The sequence below is a fragment of the Xenopus laevis genome, chromosome 2L, assembly GCF_017654675.1.
Source record: "Xenopus laevis strain J_2021 chromosome 2L, Xenopus_laevis_v10.1, whole genome shotgun sequence".
Taxonomy (NCBI): Eukaryota; Metazoa; Chordata; class Amphibia; order Anura; family Pipidae; genus Xenopus; species Xenopus laevis.
The window spans coordinates 166725919-166750268 of record NC_054373.1 but is presented as its reverse complement, the minus strand read 5'-3'; the positions used below and the strand labels follow the sequence as shown (position 1 = coordinate 166750268).

Genomic DNA, 24350 nt, shown 5'->3' with positions numbered 1-24350 from the left:
ACCGGTCTGCTCTATTATCCGACCCATACTCCAGGGCACCCTTGAAATAGTAACGTGGAACGACTTACTTAAGCTTGCTTATTTTAATGATATCATGTTCAAGAGATGAAACAGACTCCGTTGAGTCTTTGTATTAAAAAGATTTGGAGCTGGAAACCCTTCATTATAGACAGTGGAATTTAATATATATAACTAAATGCACATAAAACACTTGGAGCCATTTTTATCTTGGTGCTGCTACTACAGTGCTAAGGTTTTCATGAGCTGCAGGCCAGCAAATGCTACTACAGGTACTTACAGTTTGCTGTTCTTTACAGACCCATCCCAGACCCACAACCCAAACTGGAACCACCAACCTTTCCCAGACCCACTACCTGACACTACCTGCAATGGGTTGACTTTCTTACTGACCCTGGAACCAGAAGAACTGAAGTGAGCAGGGTAGGGGCAGGCCTAGATCTGTGGCAAGGCACCAAAGGCCCAGGCCTAGGGTGGCACAAATGAAGGGGTAGATTGCCTCCCATCTGCATCTGAAGCTTGCTTACATCCGGAGCACTGGGGAGTGGGCAGGTGGGAGATTTTGCCCGTTGTTTATATCTCGAATCACCCAGTCCCCTTTGCTCTGGATGTAGGTATGTAGAATGCGAATGTGCATGACCCTGAGGGGGGATGCCGGCCTCCAGGCACTCTCAATAGAAATCGAGCTCTGGGTAGGAGGGAGCAGAGCTTGTACTTTTCCTGGGTATCTGCATACCGCCTGGGGAATCAGGGATGTTCCATCCCAAAGCCAGTTGCTTTGCAAGCTATCCAGGGTATCTGACCTGATTCAGGGTTCTGCTATGGATGAATTTTTTCCGAAGTTTTGGGAGGATAGATCCAAAGGCAGCGTTCACTATGATTAATGTTGCTTTAGTGTTGCTGCTGCCTGTTCTGGAGGTATAACATATTTTTGCAAATGTTAGACCTCCCCCAAGTGGTAATAATTAGTTACCTGATTTCCCCCAGGCCAGTGCTCCTGTTAGCAGAAAACTGCACTGACCCGGAGTACTTCTAAGCAAGCTCCATGTAACAATCGTGGCGAACACTGTAGAAAATTCGCCAGCGTGATGTCATTTTGGCACTTCGCCGATTTACTAACGGGTGCTGTCGTAATTACGCCAGCGAAGGAGATATACTCTGGCGCAACTTCGCACTCTAACGGCAGGCGAATTTTCGCTCTGGCGAAAGAGCGTTACTATGCAAATTCACGCAAGTTTTTGATTTAACTGAATGTTACCACTATCCCCAGACTTGCCTTCGCCACCTCAGACCTGCCGAAGTGCAATAGAGTAGATAGGACTTGGTCCAAAAAAAATTTGAAATTTTTTCTAAGTCCCAAAAAACGCTGGCTTCTTTTCCTTTTTACAGAGTGATAGGCTGAAAAAGATAGTAAATTTTCTAGATTTCCTAACATATGGCACATAAACAATACAGTGGGCTCATGTGTAGGACAATATAACAACTCTATTTTCTTTTATTAAGGTTCCCTGGCCTTGTGTAGTGTAATGTATTTGCTTTAACAAATACGTCCAGTGAAATGTAACTTCCCGTCGTTTGCAAATTATCTAACGCTAGTGCAACTTCGCCAGCGTTCAGCGCCAGCGACAAAACTTCTCAACTAAGTGAATTAGCGTTGTCTATGCGAAGTTGCACCTGGCGAAGTGTGGCGAAGCCGCTGCTGGCGAATTTTCGCCTGTTAGTGAATTTCCACCATTGACTTTGAAACACTGCCACTTGCCGTTCATTTTGGTAAAATGGACACAATAGGTATAAAATGATGTTAGTAAAAAAAAAGAAAGTCTTGTGATGTTGCTTTACTCAGAAAATTAAGTTATGAACAGAGAAGAGTCATCTGATGGTTCTCTGGTTAGTTTTAAGCAGACCAAATTACAAGACCCCATTTTTCCATTAATTTCATTCTATGTCATGTCCAGTTTGCCAATATGAGCAGCAGGTGGCGCTGTTGTTTCAGATTCATTACATTCGTTATACAAAACTGCTACTATCTTTAAATATAGAAAAAATTTAAATTGATATGCTGCTCGAAACTAAGCTTGAACATACCATTACTGTTTCACTTTTTCCCCCATGATGAATTGCCTGGTTTAATATGGAATTCATGGCTTTTTGAGAAACAGTAAAGAATGTATGTGAGCGGTTCAGGAAAGTCAGTGTGACTCTGTCCGATGGAAATGATTTGGAATAGGGCAATTGTGCATCTTTCCGTGACATTAATTCATGGCTAATAAAAATGGAATCCTAGCTCAGCTTTTGATTAAAATGTTCATGACAAATGATGGCTTGTATAATTGCTGGCATGTTGAATTGATGACTTATATTTGCCGTGACATTGCGGAGAAATGAAATTATTGTAGTATGCAGCATATATTAAGTGCTCACGTTCTGTGTGAAACAATGGAGTAATAATTCACTAAAATGAAATATTCTTAGAGTTTAAAAAATAAATGTATTTTTTTTTTAAATTACTGAGAGTCTGGGAGTAACAAATGGAACTTTCTATAGCATTGTGGTACCAGTTAGTTCAAATTGGGCAGTCTCATGATTTATAAAGGGGAAATTCCAATGTTCCTGGAGGGAGGAAACAGAATAACAGTCTGTAGATCCTGATACCATTTAGCAATGGAACTTCAGATGAAAGTAATCTAGTTATTTTCACAATGTTAAAGGGATTCTGTAATGGGAAAACATGTTTTTTTACAAAATGCATCAATTAATAGTGCTCCACCAGCAGAACCCTGCACCGAAATTCCTTTGTTAAAAAAAGCAAGCAGTTTTTTTATATTTAATTTTTAAATGAGGCTAGACATCCTTTAACATACTGTAAAAATGAGCCTGATGCGTTTCGTACCTACATGGGGGACTTATTGATAGGCAAAGTCTATGACTAAGTGTCCCATGTAGGCATGAAATGCATCAGGCTTATTTTTAGACTGTGTTAAAGAATATCTGAACCTTTTAATGAAATAATGACAGCATCTACTGACTAAGGTTCTGTTTGTGCCGGCTCATGTATGCATAAACTGTTTGGTATTTTCCTCAAGATCAAGGTCCGTGATGTGGAGAGCCTACTATTTTGTTCAAGAATGCTAGTTTAATTTTACAAGTCCTACATGGGGCTAGACATGCCTTTGTTTCCCATGTGCCTTCAGCCATGTGATTTGTGCTGTGATAAACTTCAGTCACTCTTCTGCTGCAATGCAAGTTGGTGTAAAGTCACCCCCCCCTTCTTCCCCCAGTAGCCTATCAACAGAACGATGGTAAGGTAAGCAGATAACAGCTCCTTGATACCTACAATGCTAAAAATACTCCCATGCGGCTAGTGGTAGATATGATAATAGAATTTTAATGGTAAAACATCCACATCCGGCCATGACTCCTCCAGCACTTACGTTGAGTAGGAGAAACAATAGCATATCTGAAATCAGTTCCAAAGTGCAGCAGTGGTTCTGAAAGCACAGGATCAGGCACAATGACCTGAGATGGCTTCTACACACCAATATTAAAACTATGAACAATACACAGTATAATTTAGTAATAAAAGCTATACCATAAAAATCATGGCAGATTCCATTAAAGGAGAACTAAAGCCTAACTAAAGAAGTAGATAGAAATGTTGTACATGATGTTTTATGCTTCTAAACCAGCCCAAGGCAACCACAGCCATTTAGCAGTAAATATCTGTGTCTTCAAAGATGCCCCAGTAGCTCCCCATCTTCTTTTCTGCTGATTCACTGCACATGCTCTGTGCTGCTGTCACTTACTGAGCTTAGGGACCCACTCACAATATACAGTACACATAGAATAGAAATGTCACAATATAAGGCTGATTAGTAATTAATACAGATAATTACTACATGGCAGCACAGACACCAGTGCAATTAGCATCAGAATTTAATAATCAGCCCTTTAGCATCAGCTTATATTACAGGCCAAACTGATTTTCTGCTGGATAATTAGTGACGACCCCTAAGCTTAGCTTCTCAACAGCTGCTCAGAGCCCACTGAGCATGTGAGTGTCACAGACAATTTCCAAGATGGTGACCCCCTGTGACAAGTTTGAAGTCCTGGATCATTGCTGCTATTGACAAGCTGAAACTTTAGGCTGGTGCAATAAGTTCACAATATAAAAAATGGCATTTTTAGACACATTCATTTTTAGGGTTTAGTTCTCCTTTAAAGTTTTAGTAGTCAGTTCCACTATGGCCTACTATATTGGTTCAGAACGTTCAGGTAACGTAGTCTACATAATTGAAGAGTGAGAGTTGGCCAGTAGGGAGTTGTTGGGGGGAATCTAGTTTGTAGATAGTATCCATTTAGTCCAGGCCTATGGACTTGATAGTTAGTTCCTCCATAACCTATCCTAATTCTTTTTACCAGTCTGCAACTAGGGGAGTCACTAGTAAAAACGGTTTCTGCATTGACCATCAGGTTAATGTTACTTCCTAAATGCATTCCGCTCACCCCAAGCTCTATGCAAACTCATTTAGATTTATTTCATCTATGCTTCTGTTGTCCTATTCCCGAATATACTGCATTTCATGTATCCATTTATTGAGGTATATTATTTTAGAATCATTAAAATGTTCTCAATGCTATCCCCCTTTTGTTACCCATATGATTAATCAAGAGATTCCAGGCTGTGTTGGCTGGGAAACCTGCATGTGGTTGGCATAATGTAGTTGTTCTTTGTGTAGTGCAGTCGTTATCCATTCCCAGGGAGTGCACAATGTTCTGGATGATCACTCTAATTGGGAAAAAAATACTTATTTTTGCCTATAGTCAAGTCAGGAACATACATCTGTATATATCTGTTTTGATTATCGTTAGCTGTTTCATTGTTTGTGTCTATGCCGTTCCAGAAATGAATTGCTAAAGAAAGTTGCTCACTGTGCTGTCATTGTATACCCAGATAAAAAGACTTGTACTATATATTAGGATATTGTTGGGTAAATATTTTGTCCCATGTGCAGCTTTTTTTTAGGTCCCGTGTGAGCGATCACAATATCTTTATTTAAACCATAAGCCATATTCTGATTTCCTACATGTAATCTGAATTAATATTCAGGGCTCATGAGTTGTACATTTATGCTCAGGTCTTCTCCATGATCCATCCTCTGTCCAGCATCATTCACCCTAACCCTAATTGTTAGTGTTAAAGGCATGTAAAGGCTAACAATTTAAAACACATTTTTACTTTCTTTAATGAAAAAGAAACCTATCTCCAATATACTTTAATTAAAAAATGAGTACCATTGTTATAAGAAACCTGACTGTATGCAGTGAAATTCTCCCTTCATTTACTGCTGTGGATAGGAATTGTCAGACGGTCCCTAACTGCTGAGCAGGGAAACAATCATACTTATGAACAGCAGGGGGAGCCCCCGCCTCACTTCCCAGCCAGCAGAACTCATGCAGCTTTGTTTGTTTCCCTGTAGAGCAGTCGGCGACTGTGTTGAGATTTTATTGGATTTTATTTTTGCCTTTTCATCCCCTTTACTGTTTTAAACTCCAGCTGCAGGGACAAAGACCATGGAGCCAGATTTAAACAGATAAACTGGGATTCTATTGGAAGGATTATTTTGCTGCAGCCACTGGTTCTGCAGAGTTGGGGAACATTTGTATTAAACAATACAAAAACTATAAAATCCACATTAGATTACGTGACAACACAGGACCCAGTGCAGTCTGTATATTCTGATTATTAATCAGTCTTTCTGTATCGGCTTTTGGCAGATATTATCGAATCGAAGTTTTATGGACCGATCCACTATCTGGAAAACCCCAGGTCCACAGCATTCTGGATAACAGGTCCCATACCTGTACAAGATCTATGGCAGCCACAGTGTACATGTATAGTGATGGGCGAATCTGTGCCGTTTTGCTTCGCCGGAAAATTTGGGAAACAGCGAAAATTTGTGAAATGCATTGAAGTCAACTGACGCGCGACAATGTTGACGCGATCATCAGTTTTTATACTCTAGTATAAAAAAGTCAGTGGGCATCTGAATAATTTTGATGCGCAACAATTTTATGCGTTGCGACTATTCTGACGTGCAACAATTTTTTTTTGTTGTGCAGATTTTTTACTGGCGAACTTTCGCTGCAGTTTCACAAATTTATTCACTGGTGGCGAAACACGAAAATTTGCAGTGAATTCTTCCCTGGAAAATGTATTCACCCATCACTATACATGTAACTATGTGATTGCTACCTCCTCCATAGCTGTTTGGGCTGCGGCCCTATAAAAATTGCGCCTTCTTAATTCTAAATGTTCAGCATGACCCTTTGAAAATGTCTGAGTTATTACAATATCTTTATTTGAACCATGAACAATATTCTGATTCTGCCTACATGTAATCTAGAATTAGTATTCAGGGCTCATGAGTCCTACATTCAAGCTTAGGTCTTCTACATGCTCCATCCTCTGTCCAGCATCACTAACCCTAATTCTTAGGCTAAGAAGGAGTTCCTGCGCAATTCTGTATTTCAGGTTGAGGTATGGGGTATCAGGGACACTTTTTTATGCGTGAAGAAGGGTGGCCAGAGCAGGGTTACTCTTTTGTAAAATAGGGTGACGTTCTCTGAATCTGGATCAGTAGTCGCGACTCATGAGTCCTACATTTATGCTCAGGTCTTCTCCATGCTCCATGCTCCATCCTCTGTCCTCATCCTCATCCACCCTAACCCTAATTCTTAGCCTAAGGTTTTACTTTAAGGGTTTAGGGTGTGGAGGAGTATGAGTGCAGCTATGCATTTCAGATTGAGGTATGGGGGAACAGGGGACATTTTATGCATTGGGAAGGGTGGCCAGAGCAGGGTCACAGGGGGAAGTTCTGAAAGAACCCTAGAGAAAAACTGCAATTTACTACTTTAGCATGAAGAACATTCTTTTTTAAAGCCCGTAGATGCTACATTTAGACCTATCCTTACTTTCTTGTGGATTTCAGTAGACTGTTTGATAAAATATCGATTAGGACAGGCCCCTTTCCACTTGAGCTGTCAGCAATTTGTCTTTACAAGTGCCTCACTAAAAGGAAGAGATTTGACATTACTTAGCCATCAGACATAGCAAATTGTCAGGCGTTGACATGTCTCAAGATGCAAATGCATTGGAAACTGAGTCTGTTGGAAAACTATAATAACTATAAGCACAAAAAAGTATGTCTTGTGTCCAGCTTCAAGTGACTTTATTGCTGATGTATACGAAAATACCCCTGAAATCATCAAGGGTGTGGGTTTGCTTTACCAAGTGACATTGAATTAAAAAAAATTGAACAAGAAGACGTTTTCTATTACAAAGAGGCATTAGTGTTACCGTGTGACTGGTTTTTGGGATCCGCTGTGTTATGTCTGACAAGTCTTCAGTATAAGCCTATACTTTAGTGAGGAAGTGTACCTGTGTCTTCAGGATCTAGACCCCTGCCGCTTAATTCTCAGCAAGACTTCCACAAACCTTAGCCTGTCACCCAGCAACTAAATGCTGAAAATGCTGATAGCTGGCAGAGAAGCAGGCTATCAAAGGATAAAAAAATTTAGTTATTCATGAGTATTGCAGATGTCAGTGGCTGTGAAACAGAACTAGAGGGAAAAGCCATTTAATACACCTCAACACACCAGAGATTGAAATGTAAAAGGGAACTGATGTTATTCAGATACAACTCTATTTGTTGGCCATAAACTGGCTTTCTATATAAAGTTCTACTTGTTTGGATCTTCCAGAAGATGAGGACATCTTTGCTTGAGTTGTCCTCCCATGTAGTATTTTAGTTTGCTCATTTTTCCCTGGGCTATATCTTGGTTTAAGAAATAGTAAAACCAGGGAGAAGTGAACCCTTTGTAATAAGTCCCCTTTTTAGCTGATAATGTTTCCACTGTTTCTCGATCTGGATCTTCCACTTGCAGTGACGCCACAGATCAGCGCCCAGGGCTAGAGGAATGACAAAACAAAACAAAAATCTAGTGCAATAAGGTTGATTGCAAGTAACACCCGTGTGTTACAAATCAGCTACTTATTAATCTGCCATATACCACACATATATATATATAATGATTCAGACTTCTGTGTATTTAAAACAACATGTGATTTATTTCAAATAACCGGGCCAGCTTCCCTTCCACACTGCAGATGGCAACTTACTAGAGGTTTACTCTTAAAACTGCATATCATATATCTCAGGGAGGTCTCTGTTTTCGCTCTGCAAACATATTAAGAGGCAGGGGAAGCGCCAATAGTGTTATTTGTTTTTATTCTTAAATAATTTTAAGAAGTATTTCACTTATATAAAAACACTTTGGTCAGTGCATGTAGTAAGGGTAAACCATCACCCAGTTCCGAAGCAGAGTCGTTCAGATCATAGATATCAGTGGGTCAGGCGGGTTTGGGCCCATCTCACACCACCTTACACTGACGGTTTTCGACTTCCAGCGCCTACTTGCCCTGCCCCTTTTGTGACATCATTGGCGGGGCTGGTCTATAAATGGAAGCTGGAAGTCTGGCACAGGTGGAGGGAGAACGGGTTCGGGTCGGGTTTTACCCGACCCGCACATAACTAGTATAGAGTCTTTCTTGCGTCTCCCTTCATCTTTCTGTTCTACTGTGCTCTGTACCAGACGTGTTGTTCGCCTTTGGCAGAGAGCCCAGAATACATGGCAGGTGCACTTAGATACTTTTGTTACAATTTAAAATAAGCAAAGATACAGTATAACTAATAAGGGAAGCAGGTCACTTGGGAAACTGAGACTCAATTCTGTAATAACAGATAAAACCTGACCCTAAAATCCCCCGAAATGTGAAACTTTCCATAACCTTCCAAATTTTGTAAAATGGACAGGGTAATTAGGGGGTGTTGCCATAAAATGGGCATAGCCAAAAAAATTCTCCACGCTGCTCGCGGCAAAACTTTTAGTCCTTCTTTCTGTTTTCAAAATGTTGGGAGGTATGGTAATGGGATCCCAACTAAGATATAATTCATCTTTATTGAAGACAAAACAATCCTATTAGAGTAAATGAGGATTTAAATTATTTTAAGTAGACCTAAGACATGGAGATCCAAGTTAAGGAACCATCTACTATCTGGAAAACCCCAGTTCCACAGAATTCTGGATAACAGGTCCCATACCTGTACAAGATCTATGGCAGCCACAGTGTACATGTATAGTGATGGGCGAATCTGTGGCATTTTGCTTCGCCGGAAAATTTGCATAACGGCACAAAATTTTTGAAATGCATTGAAGCCGATTGACGTGCGACAATGTTGACTCGATCGTCAATTTTTATACTCGCGACTTTTTTTTCCAAATACTTTAAAGTCAGTGGGCATCTGGATAATTTTGATGCGCAGCAATTTTATGCGTGCAACTATTCTGACGCGCCACAATTTTTTAATGTTGTGCAGATTTTTTACCGGCAAACTTTCGCGCAGTTGTGCTAATTTATTCACTGGCGAAGCACGAAAATTTGCTGTTTATTCATTCTAAATGTTCAGCATGACCCTTTGAAAAAGGCATTACTTTTCATCAGTATTTTACAAAAAAATTTTGGGTGTCCACCAATAAAAAAACATGCCCAATAGACTGATGGCACCAGAAATAAATATGTCTTTGATTCCTGGGGGAGGTAAAGCAGGCTGAAGGCAGATTATATTGGGAAACACTGCCAGTGAGCTGCTAATCATTATTATTTTTCATGGTGATTAAGAGGCTGCAGACTCCACACAGAGCATCTCATTGTCATCTTGATGTGATGCCTCTCGTTTTAACTCTCAATGCGCCGTTGTTGTAATTCCAGCAGAAAATGTGCCCATGAGTATTCAAACAAATGTTAAAGAAGTTTCTGCATTTCTCTTTCTCCCCTATTTCTGCTTAGCATACACTGAATATTTCCTCCCTCCTTAAAATCAGGAGCAGGCTACAATGCCAGAGAGTAAAATTAGCTGGGTGTGTAGTTTCAGTGGGATGGAATGCAAGAGGCGGCCAAACATGTGAGTGCATTTTCCTTCTGTGATATTTGCCTGGGCCTAAAATATCTCACACTATCCATCCGAGGAGTTGTGCAGAAGTGCAGGGCTGACTAACCCGTGTTTCCGCAACCATCAGAAATTTTATTTTTTTTACTACACAAAAAGCAAAATCATCCCCCCTGGGAAAACAGAGGTAAGATTTTTCCATGTGTTGGCTTTTGTTGAGACTTTCAGAAAACTTTTATTTGTCGTGCCCTTTTTTTTTTTAACCTGTCTTTAGCAATTCTTTTCCTCGGGGGACAGAAATCTTCTTTGTTATCCTTTCATTTCTAATTCTTTGAACTAGTGGAGTTTGTTTCTGGCAGTGAATTGTTATACAGGGATTTTATTATTATTATTATTTTTAATAATGTACAGGGGCTTCATTAAGTTTTGTTAAATAATATCATTGTGTTGACTGTGGAATGTCAAAACGGCCCACTGGTACATGAGAAATGCCTTCAGAAGGGAGGTAGCCACTTCTGGCAGTTGAAGGGTTTAATGTTCAAACCTAAATCTGTATTTTACACTCGTCATGAAGTTTCAAATAGTTGTGCGGAACTATGGCTAAAGGTGCACATTCATTTTTGCTCTGCACACAAGTTTGTAACCTTCTGGCTTTCTTATTTGCTTTCTGAGCATCTTCCACAAGAGAGTCAGCTATTGGGCGAGTCCTTTCAGGACTATGCAAACTCTTGAGGTTTCCATGTTTGTGTATAAAGTATGCAGATTGTCCTCATGTTATGGTATATGTTCCTTTATGTGAATCTATATTCTCCCCAGGCTGAGTGTATGTTCCTATGGATGAAGAAAGATTAAAGGGGTTGTTCACCTTTAAATTAACTTTTAGTATGATGTAGAGAGTGATATTCTGAGACAATTGTAATTGTTTTTCATTTTTTTTTATTATTTGTGGTTTTTGAGTTATTTAGTTTTTTATTCAGCAGCTCTCCAGTTTGCAGTTTCAGCAATCTGGTTGCTAGGGTCCAAGTTACCCTAGGAACCATGCATTGATTTGAATAAGCGGCACAGAGTCATAGGGATAAAAGAGCCAGAACATTTGTTTTTCGATGGGACCAGTGACCCCCATTTGAAAGCTGGACAGATTCAGAAGAAAAAAGGCAAATCATTCAAAAACTATAAAAAAATAAACAATGAAGACCAGTTGAAAAGTTGTATAGAATTGGCCATTCTATAACATACTAAAAGTTAAACTTAAAGTTGAACCACCCCTTTCTAAGCAGAAAAATCTCCTGCATGGCCTATTTTAAAAGCTTTGTACAAAATGTTGCTGGGCAGCATGCTGCCGCTAGTGATGGGCAAATCTGTGCGCAAAATTATTTTGCAAATTATTTGCGAAACACATTGAAGTTAATGGGCATGAAAATAATTTTAATGCGAGTGACAATTTTTATACGCGCAACTATTTGGTCCAAATGCATTAAAGTCAATGGGCTTATGAATAATTTTCATGCGCACCAATTTTTATGCGCTCTGCAATTTTTTTCTTGACGGACTTGTCGTTGGCGAAATGTCGCAAATTAATTCACTTGTGGCGAAGCGAGAAAATTCGTGTCTGGCAAATTTATTCGCCCATCCCTAGCCGCCGCTTAATTTGTGCCATCCTAGGCCTTTGTGGCCTTCCTACATATCCGTTTCTGTTTATCAAATAAAAGGACAAGCCAATTTGGTTGGCACTGCCCAGTGAATTTAATCACTTAACTCATACCAAACCCCACTTTAGAAATTGGAAATGTTTGTGTCTGAGCCTCTGCCAAGCTTGACCTGCCTTGGAGGATTGCGGGGAGCAAAGATGGTGGCCACTCAGGTCATTACATTTTTAAAAATTCAACTGACGTTACCTTTCCTTGTCCTTTAATTTCATAAATAGCCAAGGGTTCTTTGTTTGGAAGAAAGGTTATGAACATCTAGGGTAATGGCAGCTCCTGAAAACAGGAGAGCCAAAATCCACCACCTCTTCCCTCAATAGCCTGGCAGCCCTTCCGCAAGCACTTTGCTGATGACAGTAGCCTGGGAACTCCAAATGCTATCACATGACAAGGCTTTGAAGAAGACCTTTCAGGCAATTACAGTGTAAGTTAATGGGGGTCACTTTGGCACCAACTGCTAAAATAAACTCTCAAGTGTGTTTTGTATACCATTACCCATAAGATCCAAATAAGAGACATTTCTCTGAACAAATGTTGTCCAGTGTGTTTATTCCTGGGAGCTGTTTGTTTTGCATCATTCTGTATTCAAGCTGGAGTCCCCATGCACTCGCTGTCTATGCAAATAATAAGTTTGCCTCTTAGATATGGCTTTGAAGTAGTTTATGATTGTTTCTTTACAGTTATTTCTCAGCACATACTTAAATCAGGGTGAAATACAAAACTGTAATAAATGTGTACTCCAGTTGAAATGACTGGCGTCCTCTTTGATTTTGGGTAATTGTAACGTATCATCGTGAAAGATCCATAGCAGATCCGTACAGTCAGTGCATCGAGAAGTAAAAATAAAACAGCCATGCAAATATCCTGAAATATTCTAAGCTATACAGCAGAAATGCCAGAGACTATTTTTAATCTTTACGCAACCATCATGGATGAGGGTCCTTACTGTGGCTTCTCTTCACTTGCTCATATTCAGTTGTACCATGTACTGCCCAACATAGTGTATTGGCAAATTACATTTTTAGATCTACCCAATCCCAAGCCAACCCGTATCCATAGTCGACCTAAATGTACTGAAAATTTTATGAAATGTAGTTGACATTCTTTGAACTAAGCTAGCATAAATCAATGTTGATTGCAACACAGTCCTATTGTGCTTCATGATCCACATTATGGAGTACACCAGATCCGAGTTTTGCCAGATAATAGATCTCAGTACCTGCAGCAACATTTTTCTTCCAAAAATTCAGCTCCTGGAAATTTTGACTTTTTAGTAAATACAACCCATGGTTTTGACTGTTGGTCTTCTCCTGCCATCCTTGAATGATTTACTCCTCGCAAGATGTATATGATAGGGATTAATCCATCCCATCGTGTGAGAAACTCCCTTCTCCCATACTCTGCAAAAAGACCCAGTAGCTAGCTAATAATGTAATAATGAAGCTGCTGAAGTCCATCTCCATCTCATTTTTTTCTCACCATATCAGTTGTGCAGTTATGTCTTAACACATGCCATACTTTTTCATGCCATCTTTCTCTATTTTGCTCCAACCCCTCTAATATTCATTGGAGTAGAGGTCCCTAACCAGTGGCTTGTGAGCAACATTTAACTCACCAACCCTTTGGATGCTGCTCCAAGTGGCCTCAAAAACAGGTGCTTATTCTTCAATTCCTGGATTGAAGGCAAGTTTTGGTTGCATAAAAACCCAGGTTTATGACCAAACAGATCCTCCTGTAGGCTGCCAATCCACAAAGGGGCTACCTAATAGCCATTCATATTCTTTATTTAGCACCCCAGAAACTTTTTTCATGCTTGTGTTGCTCCCCAACTCTTTTTAGCCCTGCATTAAAGGAATGTCTTACTGTATCTATGATTTTTGACCCACTATGATGCTGGCTTCATTGGTTTGCTTGCTCGGATCCTGGATTCTATACTAGTTTGCATAGTTTTATACTACAGACTGATTTAGTTCCTTCCCACTTTGGCAAGCAGACTGAAAGCTACAGGGGATGTGGACTGTTTGCTCTGTGAATACTATGCATGTGATCGAAAGCAGAAATATGTAGAAATATGTTCTGTTTCTGTTGTTAATAAGCAAGCAGGCTGTTAGTTACGGTCAGCTGCAATCAGGTATAGGACCTGTTATCCAGAATGCTCAGGACCTGGTGTTTTCCAGATAAAGGGTCTTGTCATTTGGATCTCCATTCCTTAAGTCTACTAAAAAATCATAGGCAGCAGGAAATTTGGTTTGGGGGGGGGCCAGGAGACGGGTGATTGGCGGCACGCTAAGCCAATGATTCTCTTCACCAAATTTTCAGGAAAACCAAACCATAGCAGTGGGGGCAACATTTGCTTCAAGTCTGATAACCCATCACAACATAATATTACGATTATAAATGCAGTAAGCCAACAGATGGCTGGTTGTTATGTATGGGTTAAAAGACCAGGAGCAAACCTGGCACCAGTTACCACATTTCTTCTGAAAAGCCGAAATTGATGGAACATGGAAGCTATATACCAGGTAAATGAGTCTTAGTTTCTTTATTTTTGAGAAAGTTAAAGAGAGAGTTTTGGGAATTTAGTATTTGAGAATAATTTTTCAGCGTTGCCGTTTAAAGTGCAGACTTATATGGCAGGTGCTGCATAACACATAATATATTCATGGACTGTTGTTCTGTAGTATGTTTACGCAGCATCACTGCCACAAGACACCGTAAGGGGCAGATTTATCAAGCGTTGAATTTCGAAGCAATGGAAGTTTTTTTTAACTCCCATAACTTCCAAAATCGAATTAAAAAAGACCAATCGAAATTTATCAAAAAATAACCGAATAGGTCCGTTTTAGATCAAATAGGTCAATTTTTGATCGAATTCGAATCATACAAATCAAAGTAATAGCGCATCTGAAACGTACGAATAAAAAAAATCGTTCCCCTAAAAAAATACTTAGATTTTTCAAAGTCCACCAATTGACTCCAAATAGGTTCTTGGAGGTCCCTCACGGGCTAAAACAGCAATTTGGCAGGTTTTAGATGGCTAATGGTTGAAGTTACATGATAAATTGCGATATTTGAATTTTTGCATTTTTTTCAAATTCTAATCGAATTTGGACTATTCCCTAGGGCCTAGTTGAAGTACACACAAATTAACTCCAAATAATTTTTCGTTTATTTCGAATTTTCACTTCGACCTTTGATAAATCTCCCCCTAAATGTAATCTCCAGCATATCATGCCAACTGAGAAATAGTTAATGGAATCAGCATTACGATTAGAGCAGTAGGTCCTACGTCCCAAGAACATTACTATGTACGGCAGTAGAAAATGGCACCATAAGCACATTATATAGAGAGAAGTGCAGGCAGGGGGTATTGACACCACATGTACAATTTAAACTGAGAGCTGTGAAAGCTGTCAATACAAGCACATTATACAATAAGAAGAAATAGATTCTGGCACCCAAAGTACATTAAATGCAGAGACTGTTGGGTACCCCAAGGACATAGAGAGAAGTGGGTACTGATCCCCCAAGGACATAATATATAGAAGTTTTGACACTCCCAGCACTATAAAAACAATATATAATAAGAAGCACAGGGCACTGGCACAATAAATGCACACATAGGAAACAATGGATAACGACAGCCCAAACAGTAAGATGCAGTGAATACTGGCAGGCCAAGCACCATATACAATACAACTAAAAAGCTATTGGCACCAAAAATACGTTACATAGTAAGAAGCAGTGAGCACAGGCACTTCAAGCCTATTATAAAGATTGAGATTCAAGCATCTCTCCCAGCACTGTCTCACCCTATTGTCAGGCCAAAAATGAGAAGCTGTAGGCCTGGAGCACCGTGTAAACTGTAGGAGGTAAAGACATGCGATGACTGCATTGGTAATGTTAAACATTCAAATATCTATCACTGCATGATCCCTTTTCTACTGATTAGACAGCAATGTTATATTATAATGGGGCACTCTAACACCACTGCATCAGCATAATAATCATATATAACCATGGTAATTTAGGTTGACAAAAATACATACTTTCCCTCAACAAAATTCCTTCCTGACTCAAAGATATTTAACCCTGTATATTGTCCTTTGCTAAAAAGCCATCCAACCCCTTCTTGAATCTTAATAGCATGAAGGTATGGCTCACCTTGTTATCCAATGGCCTCTTCTCCATTCTATTCTCTTTTTGTCTGTTCTTTTACTTTTGTTCTTTATGTCTCCCCATTTTCAAAGCTGCTTTTCCTTTTGTTCTGTTGTTGCCAGTCTACTCCTAGACCTAGCCTCCTTTATCATTAACATTTTTTTGTTTTCTTCTTGTGATTTTCCTATGTCCCCATCCTTTATACTTTTCCTTTTCTGATGTCCCCTTCTCTTAAATGTTCTCCTTCTGTGAAACTATTCATCTACCTCCTACCAAATCTTTAATGTGATCCCCATTTTTCACCACAGCTATATCCATTTCACTTCCTCATCAGGAGCCTTTTTTATTTCTCTAGTCTCCACTCTCGCTACATTTCCTTTTTTGCATTCATTTTCACTTTGCCTCTCATACCTCTTTCCCTGCCTTGTACACCCCTTTGCCCACCGGTAGTCCATCCAAGAGCCCACCCAAGGCGCCTGAATACCACCTGCCCACGCCACTCGCCCATCTTCCATCCTTGCCACTTACCCCCCTTCCGTCCTTGTCTCTCTCCTCCCCTTCCGTCTGTGCCGCTTGCCCCCCTCCCCTCCATCCCCCCTACTGAGCCACCGGCTCCCTGTCCTAGCCAGAAGACGCTCATGCACCGCTGCTTCCGGAATTTAAATGAAAGCAGTGGCAAGTCTTACATAACTGGGGTAGGAAAATTCCGTTGCGACGCCTATGAAATCATATAAACATCAATTAAGCCCAATAGGATTATGTTGCCTCCAATAAGGATTAATTATATCTTAGTTTGGATCAAGTACAAGGCACTGTTTTATTAATAAAGAGAAAATTTGAGTTATTTGATTAAAATGGAGTCTATGGGAGATGGCTTTCCTGTAATTCGGACCTGTACTGCTCTCTGCAGAGGTTTTCACGGATTGCAGCAACACTCAATCTACCCTTGTTTTCTTCCCTGTGGGATGGGAATGTGCACTCCTTGCAGGTTACAGAACACCTAAAAATGTCATTGCATGGCAAAGAATGGGCTTGTGAGGAACAGGGTCAGGATATGGATCTTTAGAACATACCTTTTGAAATTTGTGCAAAAACTTTATGTCGTACAATTTTCTGGTGTACAAGTAGTGTATGTGTATGGCCTTCTTTATAGACACAAAAGGCAGGGTAATTGTGCTGCCAGTCAAATGCTAAAGAGGGGAGAAGGTGTTTGAGAATAGATATTGGTCACGTTACCTTCCTCTTTATAGAGATTAAATTGTATTGGGTCTAATAGGCCACTGACATCATTCATTTAATAGTTTAATAACATATTTAATGACATTCTTTAAATTAAGCAAAATTACCTTCCTAATGGAAATGAAGAAATGGCAGTATGGGTTTTTCCGAACGTTCTAGTCTGTGGGAACCCATCATTATGCTCTAACAGCCAAGTACATTTAGAAATCTTTTTGAACTGGCTTCTGTGGAACATTGATGCACTTGGTATTTCATGAGCATTGTCAGTCTCTGATCTTAATATAGAAACACGAATACCACTGATTATACAGGACGGACTTGCTGTAATTAACACTTTGACTGCTTTTACACTTTCTACAAGATTACCAAGTGAAATTTTGAATGTGATCTGGATTTAAAGGAATTACGTCGTGATTTTTATGGTATAGTTTTTATTTCTGAAATTACAATCTTTACACTGCAAATAATTCACTCTACCATATAAAATCTTATTCTTGAACAAGTGTATTTTTTTGCCATGTGCTTTCAGAAAGATCCAGAACTTCATGATGGAACTGCTTTCTGACAGGCTGTGGTTTCTCCCACTCAATTTAACCGAAGGAGTCACAGTGAGACTTGGATTTTTACTATTGAGTGTTGTTCTTATATCTACCAGGGAGCTGTTATCTTGTGTTATGGAGCTGTTATCTGGTTACCTTTCCATTGTTCTGTTGATGCTAGGGGTAGGGCAAAGGGAGGGGGTGAAAGCATTCCACCTTGCAGAACAGCAGTAAAGAGTGACTGGGGGCACCTGGGAAACTGACAACATGTCTAGCCCCATGTCAGATTTCAAAATTAAATATTAAAAAATATGTTTTCTCTTTTGAGAGACAGATTTCAATGCAGGAGTCTGCTGAAGCAATACAATTAACTGCTGCATTTTGGGAAAAAACATGTTTTCCCGTGACAGTATCCCTTTAAAGAGATCCGGAAGTAAATAAACTGCTAGAATTATATCTGTGTCTTCCTACTGTGATTGCTCGGGGTATTAGCACCTATTCATGATTGTTACTTTCTAGGGCAGTTCTATCTGTCCTCTGAATCTGGTCTCCATCCCCTGCTTTCCTTCCTCTTCTTCTCCCATGGGAATGGGTTTGATAATATGGAGTTCTGCTGCACTTTACTGGTGTAAGTATCAAACAGAAACCCGCAGAACTCTGGGTTAACCCCTGGTTTTATGGGTCAGGGCCTCATGCCTGATGCGAGGGCATAGGTGAGATGAAATAATAGCAGGGGTTGTGATATGCCTAGTGACTGAGCCCATGACCCACTTAAATTTCAACAGGGTGAAACAGTCCAGCGATGTCACCAGTCATATCACAACCGCTGCTTTGATATCAACCCACTAATACCCTGCCTGTCTCTGATATCAATAGAGGGGGAAGGTTAGGCATGGGCTTTAAGGCTAAGGGCCAGGTGGGTGCAGGCTGGGAGAGAAGGGCAGCATGGTAACTCAGTTGATAGCACTTCTACCATGCAACGCTGGGGTCCTGAGTTTGATGCCAACTTAGGCACTTGATCCCATGTAGGCACAAAACACATCAGGCTTAATTTACACTATGTTAAAAGGTGTTGGAACCTTTTAATAAAATTACGTACAGCATTTATTGATTAAGGTCATGTGTCTGCTTGATTATGAAAGAATCGCTTGTTGTTCTCCTGAAGCTGAAGGTCTGGGGCATGTGTACCTGGTCCCCATGTGTGAAGTGAATCTTTTTGTTCTGAAAACCTGTTTCACTGTTACAAGTTCTAACTCGGGCAATATCTGCTATCAGTGTCCCCCCCCATGTCTGTGTGTTTTTTCCTCCCACACTTACCCTACTGTGTGTGAATGTGATAGGGAACTAGGAATGCTAGCTCCATTGGGGCAGATGTGAATGATGTATAATCACAATGGGTAAATGTGTCAGTAATAAAATTCCTGTCCCATGGGTCACGCCTGTGTTTTCACTAGGAGGCTAACCATACACTATATGGTGTAGTTCAGGTTACTCACCTTGCAGGCAGCTGTTGCCACCTATAAAAAGTATGAAGCCACTGGTAGTGTTAGGCCCTGGACACACATGCAGACCTCCGCTTTTTTGGTGCGGTATGCACCGCAGTTTTTAAGAAAAGCCAAGCGTAAATACACTAGCAGTTTCATCCTTCGGCAATGGCACGCTACGCAATCATACTTTTTTAAAACCGCGGAGCAGACCGCTCGGTAAAAACGCATGTGTGTCTGAAGGCCTTATTGTATAATTTAGGCCCAAAGGAAACTCATGTTCCAGAATGATCTTAAAGGAATTCTGTCATGATTTTTATGGTGTAGTTATTATTCCTAATTTACTCAAAATAAATCACTCTACCATATAAAATTTAATTTCTAATCCGGCAAGTGTATTTTTCAGTTGTAATATTGATGTGTAGGTGCATCTCAGGTCATTTTGACTGGTCATGTGCTTTCAGAAAGAGCCAGCACTTTAGGATGGAACTGCTTTCTGGCAGGCTGTTGTTTCTCCTACTCAATGTAAATGAATGGGGTCACAGTGGGACCTGGATTTTGAGTGCTGTTCTTATATGTAACAGGGAACTGTTATCTGGTTACCTTCCCTTTGTTTTGCTGATGGACTGCTGAGGGGGGAAGGGAGGGGTGTGACATCACTCCAACTTGCAGCACAGCAGTAAAAAGTGACTGAAGTTTATCAGAGCATAAGTCACATTACTGGGAAGTCCTGGGAAACTGACACTATGTCTAGCCCCATGTCAGATTCCAAAATTAAATATAAAAAAAACAGTTTGCTCTTTTGAAAAACTGATTTCATTGCAGAAGTCTGCTGGAGCAGCACTATTAACTGATTCGTTTTGAAAAGAAAACATGTTTTCCCATGACCGTACCCCTTTAATGATCCCATCCCTTTATTCTTGTTTAAGCACAGAATGTTTGGGTGGAAGTGCAGCCTCAGGTCTGTTTTCTCAGGCAGCTGGAAAGTGTAGGGGACACTTTGTGCTTCTTACATAACCATCATTGGCACACAATAGATAGCCCCTAATCTATCATTTGAATATTCAGAATAGAGCGCCGGAGAAAAGTTTGTTCTTAAAAGACGTCTGTTCTATCCTGAGAGTTCAGTGAAGAGTGCCGGAGCTCAGCAGGTAACCAGCCGCCTCAATAAATCTTTTTACTCACGCTCTGTGGGAGAAACACACATTTCATGATTTCTTTTTTACTCTGAGATGGAATTCACCCAATGTACCAGAGATGCTCTGCATATATCTCAATTTTACAAATGAATGGTTCCCGCGTTACCTTGCTCAGTTTCACTGTATTTAACGGAACTGCTCCGATCTTCTCTTTAAAAAAAAATGCCCTTTTATTTAAAAGACATGCCAATTACTGGCCGTGTTTTCCTTAGCATGCAAATTACATGCATCTATTTATTTTGCAAAAAATAAATAAATAAAATAAAATGTTCTCGGCGGCATTGTGTAATCAAACTCTAGCCAAGAGGAAAAAGTGCTGATAAAGACAGAATTGCATCCCCTGTGTTGGTGGAACAGTGGGAGGTTGTTATTAATGCGCTGTCACAGCAGAGGGGATATTGCGTATAAGCCATATTTGATAAGACCCAGTAATTGTGTTTACCACGGGAGCCTAAAACCTTTTATTGTTTATGAGCTTTTTTTTCTGAGGCTGTTGTCACTTGTAAAGCTCAATGCTCTTGATGAATTGCAAATAACTTTCTGATGTTTGATTTTATTTTTATATTCGCGGTGACCCTTTTTTTTAACTGTCAAAACTCCTACTGAAAAGTTTATTTTTTCAGATTAAGTTGATATTTGTCAAGGGTCGAAATTTCGAATTGAAAAAAGTTCGAAATTTGAATTCAAAAAGACCAACCGAAATGAAGTTGAAGGTTTTGTTTGGTCGCAATAGGTCCATTTTCAATCGAATCGTATTCGGCCAAATTCAAATCATACGAATCGAATTCGATTCAAAGTTTTTCCCAATCCAATTGACTCCAAATAGGTTTTAGGAGGTCCCCGATAGGCTAAAACAGCAATTCGGCAGGTGTTAGATGGTGAATGGTCGAATTTTTAAAGCGACAGTACATGATAAATTTCAATTTTTTTTATTTTTTTCAAATTCAAATTGAATTTGGACTATTCACTAGTCGAAGTCCATAATTCGAATTCGAAATTTGAATTTTTTTCACCTCGACCATTGATAAATCTGCCCCCTAGAATTTGGTGTGGATAAAAAAAATTAAAAATCCTTAAATTAATAGCAAAATTGCACGTTAGAACACTTCTGCCATTTACATTATGGAAAAGGTATGGGACCAATTTTAAGAAAGCTACGAACCTGGAGTTTTCCAGATAAGAGGTCTTCCTGTAAGGATCTTTATACCTTTAATCTACTAAAAAATCATTTAAACATTAAACAAGCACAATAGGATTGTTTTGCCTCCAATAAGGATTAATTATATCTTAGTTTATATCTTAGATTATTATTAGTCTTATTATTACAGAGAAAAAGGAAATAATTCTTTAAAAATTAAAAAAAAATATAAATAAAAATATATAAAAATATAAAATAACTTTTGAGCAGGGGTATCTTTACCACTTGTCTCAGTTATTGGTTGTTTTTGTATGTTTTCTTGTTTGTTTAGTGTATACACCACAGAATGCAGAATATGTTGCTGTTTTATAAATACATGTTAAAAATAATAATAATAATGCACCGTTTCTCTACTCCTGCTCAAGCAGGGCACATCAGAAGACTTGATCCACATGGGGCCTGTGTATAAATGCTGGCCAAGAACCAGCCAATCTGCTTGCCTCTGCTCACCCATGTGTCTGCACTTACAGGCACTGCATTGGTCTGGGTGCAGATACATGGACCAGATTTTGTCACAAAAATGTCACGTGTTTATACGCCATAATACACTGCGTGTGTCTGTAGAATATTGCCTGTGAGTGCAGACACACAAGCAAACAAAGGCCAGCAGATTGTGTAAAAACGCAGGCCCTTGCGGAACTAGACTTTCCTTTCTTATTTTTATGAGATTTTCTCCCGACTGTCAGGGTGGTTGGAAGAACTGACCAGCAGGAGGAGCTGATGTTTATATTTCATTATGTTAGCAGTGTAAGAATTTAAAACTAATAAACAAATCATGTAAATTGCGTAAGTGCTCAGAAGAGCAGAAGAAGAAGAAGAATTTAACATTAATTTGCAGGGTTAACATTTATTTTAAATTAAGAACAGGTTTCAGGCCAAGGCACCCCAGAACAAATGTCCTCTTTTCCCTCTCCAAAGCTTACTTTATTTCATTTTCTGACTTATTGCGCTGAACATTCAGAGCAACTGCCAGCTTGAATTTATCTCTACTCCAAATCCACCTTGTCTGCAGTTTCTACAAAAAAATTCAGATTGTGATTCATCTGGCAAAGAAAATATAAACTGTTGTCTTTGCTCTTCTGTTTTAACTGCACATGAGAATTTCCACAAGGATTGTGTGGTTATTACTAGAACCATTAATCATGTAATATTAAGTAGTTGCGGCACAGTTTGCCCTCTATAAGCATAGCTGTCAGAAGGTGCAAAGATTTAGAGTCCCTTAAAATTATATTCAACATTTGAAAGCTGTGTGCAGCAATAGGTAGAGGTTTTATCATGATTCCAAGAGGCCAATTAACTTAAATTCAAGAAAAAAATCATCAAAAAAGACCCAACCAGACCATTGTCTGGATTCCTAAATACATATCCATGTTGTTCCCGAGAAAGTGCTTTATTGAAAGGATGCAGAATTTTTGAAAGAACAGATATTATAAACACTGTGCTAATGAATTCAGAGCATCCCCTTTTAAAAACTCAACCAGAGTCCACAGCTGCCTCATTAAAGGGCCTTTAATTCCACTAAAGGATATTGCCCTAAATGCATTCTCAAAAATTCCATGTTGTTTGTAGATAGTACGATGTTTGTATTCAAATATACTATAGCTTTAATATTCTTTTGTAGGGCTTTTTTGCCCCTGCCATGGGACAAAGAGAAGACAGCTGATCGGGCAGGTAATGGTTAGGCAACAAACAAAAGATTTCAACTTTCCAGCATGTACACTGTAATAGAAACAAGGTCGTCTCTTTCAAGGAGAACATTTTACATGTGCAGGATAGACATAACTGGTATAAAATTGAATTCAATAGTAATCTTTTTTGGGTTACTGGTCCTTTAAATTGCTAGTGTGAATCAACTCTTAAGCCTTCAACACACTAGACATTTGAAGGTGACCTTACATAATTATCACAATTATAGTGTATGGTGGCCCGCCAATCCCAACCAACATCCATTCATCCACTAGATATAAATTGGATCCAGGATTAGGCAGCTTCTGTTTACTTCCTGATGTTCTGTTATCAGAACAATAGAAGGGCAGCCATACCTTGTGTGGCTTCTTATAAGCTTCTCTTGCATCTGAGGTTCCTAGCGCTCAAGTGGACTTGTGTGTGGAAGTGATGTCATGTGGACGTCTGATGTCATGGGGTATAGAAATGGGCTGGCGTATGATGTTGAAAAAAGGATGCAGATTTGTGGTGAGGCTACAAAGGCCTGGGCCTAGGGCGGCAAATTTTCAGTGGCGGGATGCCGCCTAGCTGCATTCTAGTTAGCACTGGGGAGCCGCAGAGAATGTAGTTGGAGTGGGGAGGTAGGTTAAAAATGGCAGAGTTTAGTGGTGAAAAGCTTTAAAGAGGGTAGGAAAGATAGGTAGTAAATTTACAGGCAACAACAGTGCTGGTAAATCTGTAATACTGCCCTGGCTTTGGCTCTAGCTGGTAATTTACTAGCTAGACCAGTCAAATACCAACTGGATAGAAACTCTACATACATCCCTCATTTATTTTTCTGTTTATTCAGTCCATGGAAAGATCCATTGGAGAGAGTATAGGTTGGTTACGCATGGCTACCTTAAGGTAATGGCCGAGTAGATTTTGTCACCTGAGTTAAATTTGTACTACTGCAGGCGGCAAATCTCCCAAAAATGCTTCTTCACCCTGAATAATTGAAATCACCAGTGGCAAAACCTACGCGTTGCTTAATATTTCCGAAATCACCCGAATTTGCCTTTCAAAAAAACTCTGCATGGATTTTAACACCGTCAATTTCAGTTGATGCTGGTGGAATTGCTTTTTATCGCCCACAGCAGA

At 39.6% G+C, this 24350-nt stretch overlaps 1 protein-coding gene across 4 annotated transcripts in view; it reads left to right on the top strand.

The window, feature by feature from the left end:
- The window catches only part of sgcg.L (sarcoglycan gamma L homeolog), a 119783-nt gene that overhangs the window by 26819 nt on the left and 68614 nt on the right, over nucleotides 1–24350 (top strand). For 2 of the 4 annotated variants that reach the window (XM_041582668.1, XM_018247732.2), the window contains exon 1: nucleotides 10040–10212. The exons of the other annotated variants lie outside the window; for them this stretch is intronic. The gene's annotated coding sequence lies outside the window, so the exon portion shown is untranslated. Of the gene's footprint in view, nucleotides 1–10039; nucleotides 10213–24350 lie in introns of those variants that run through there. 4 annotated transcript variants of the gene reach the window in all.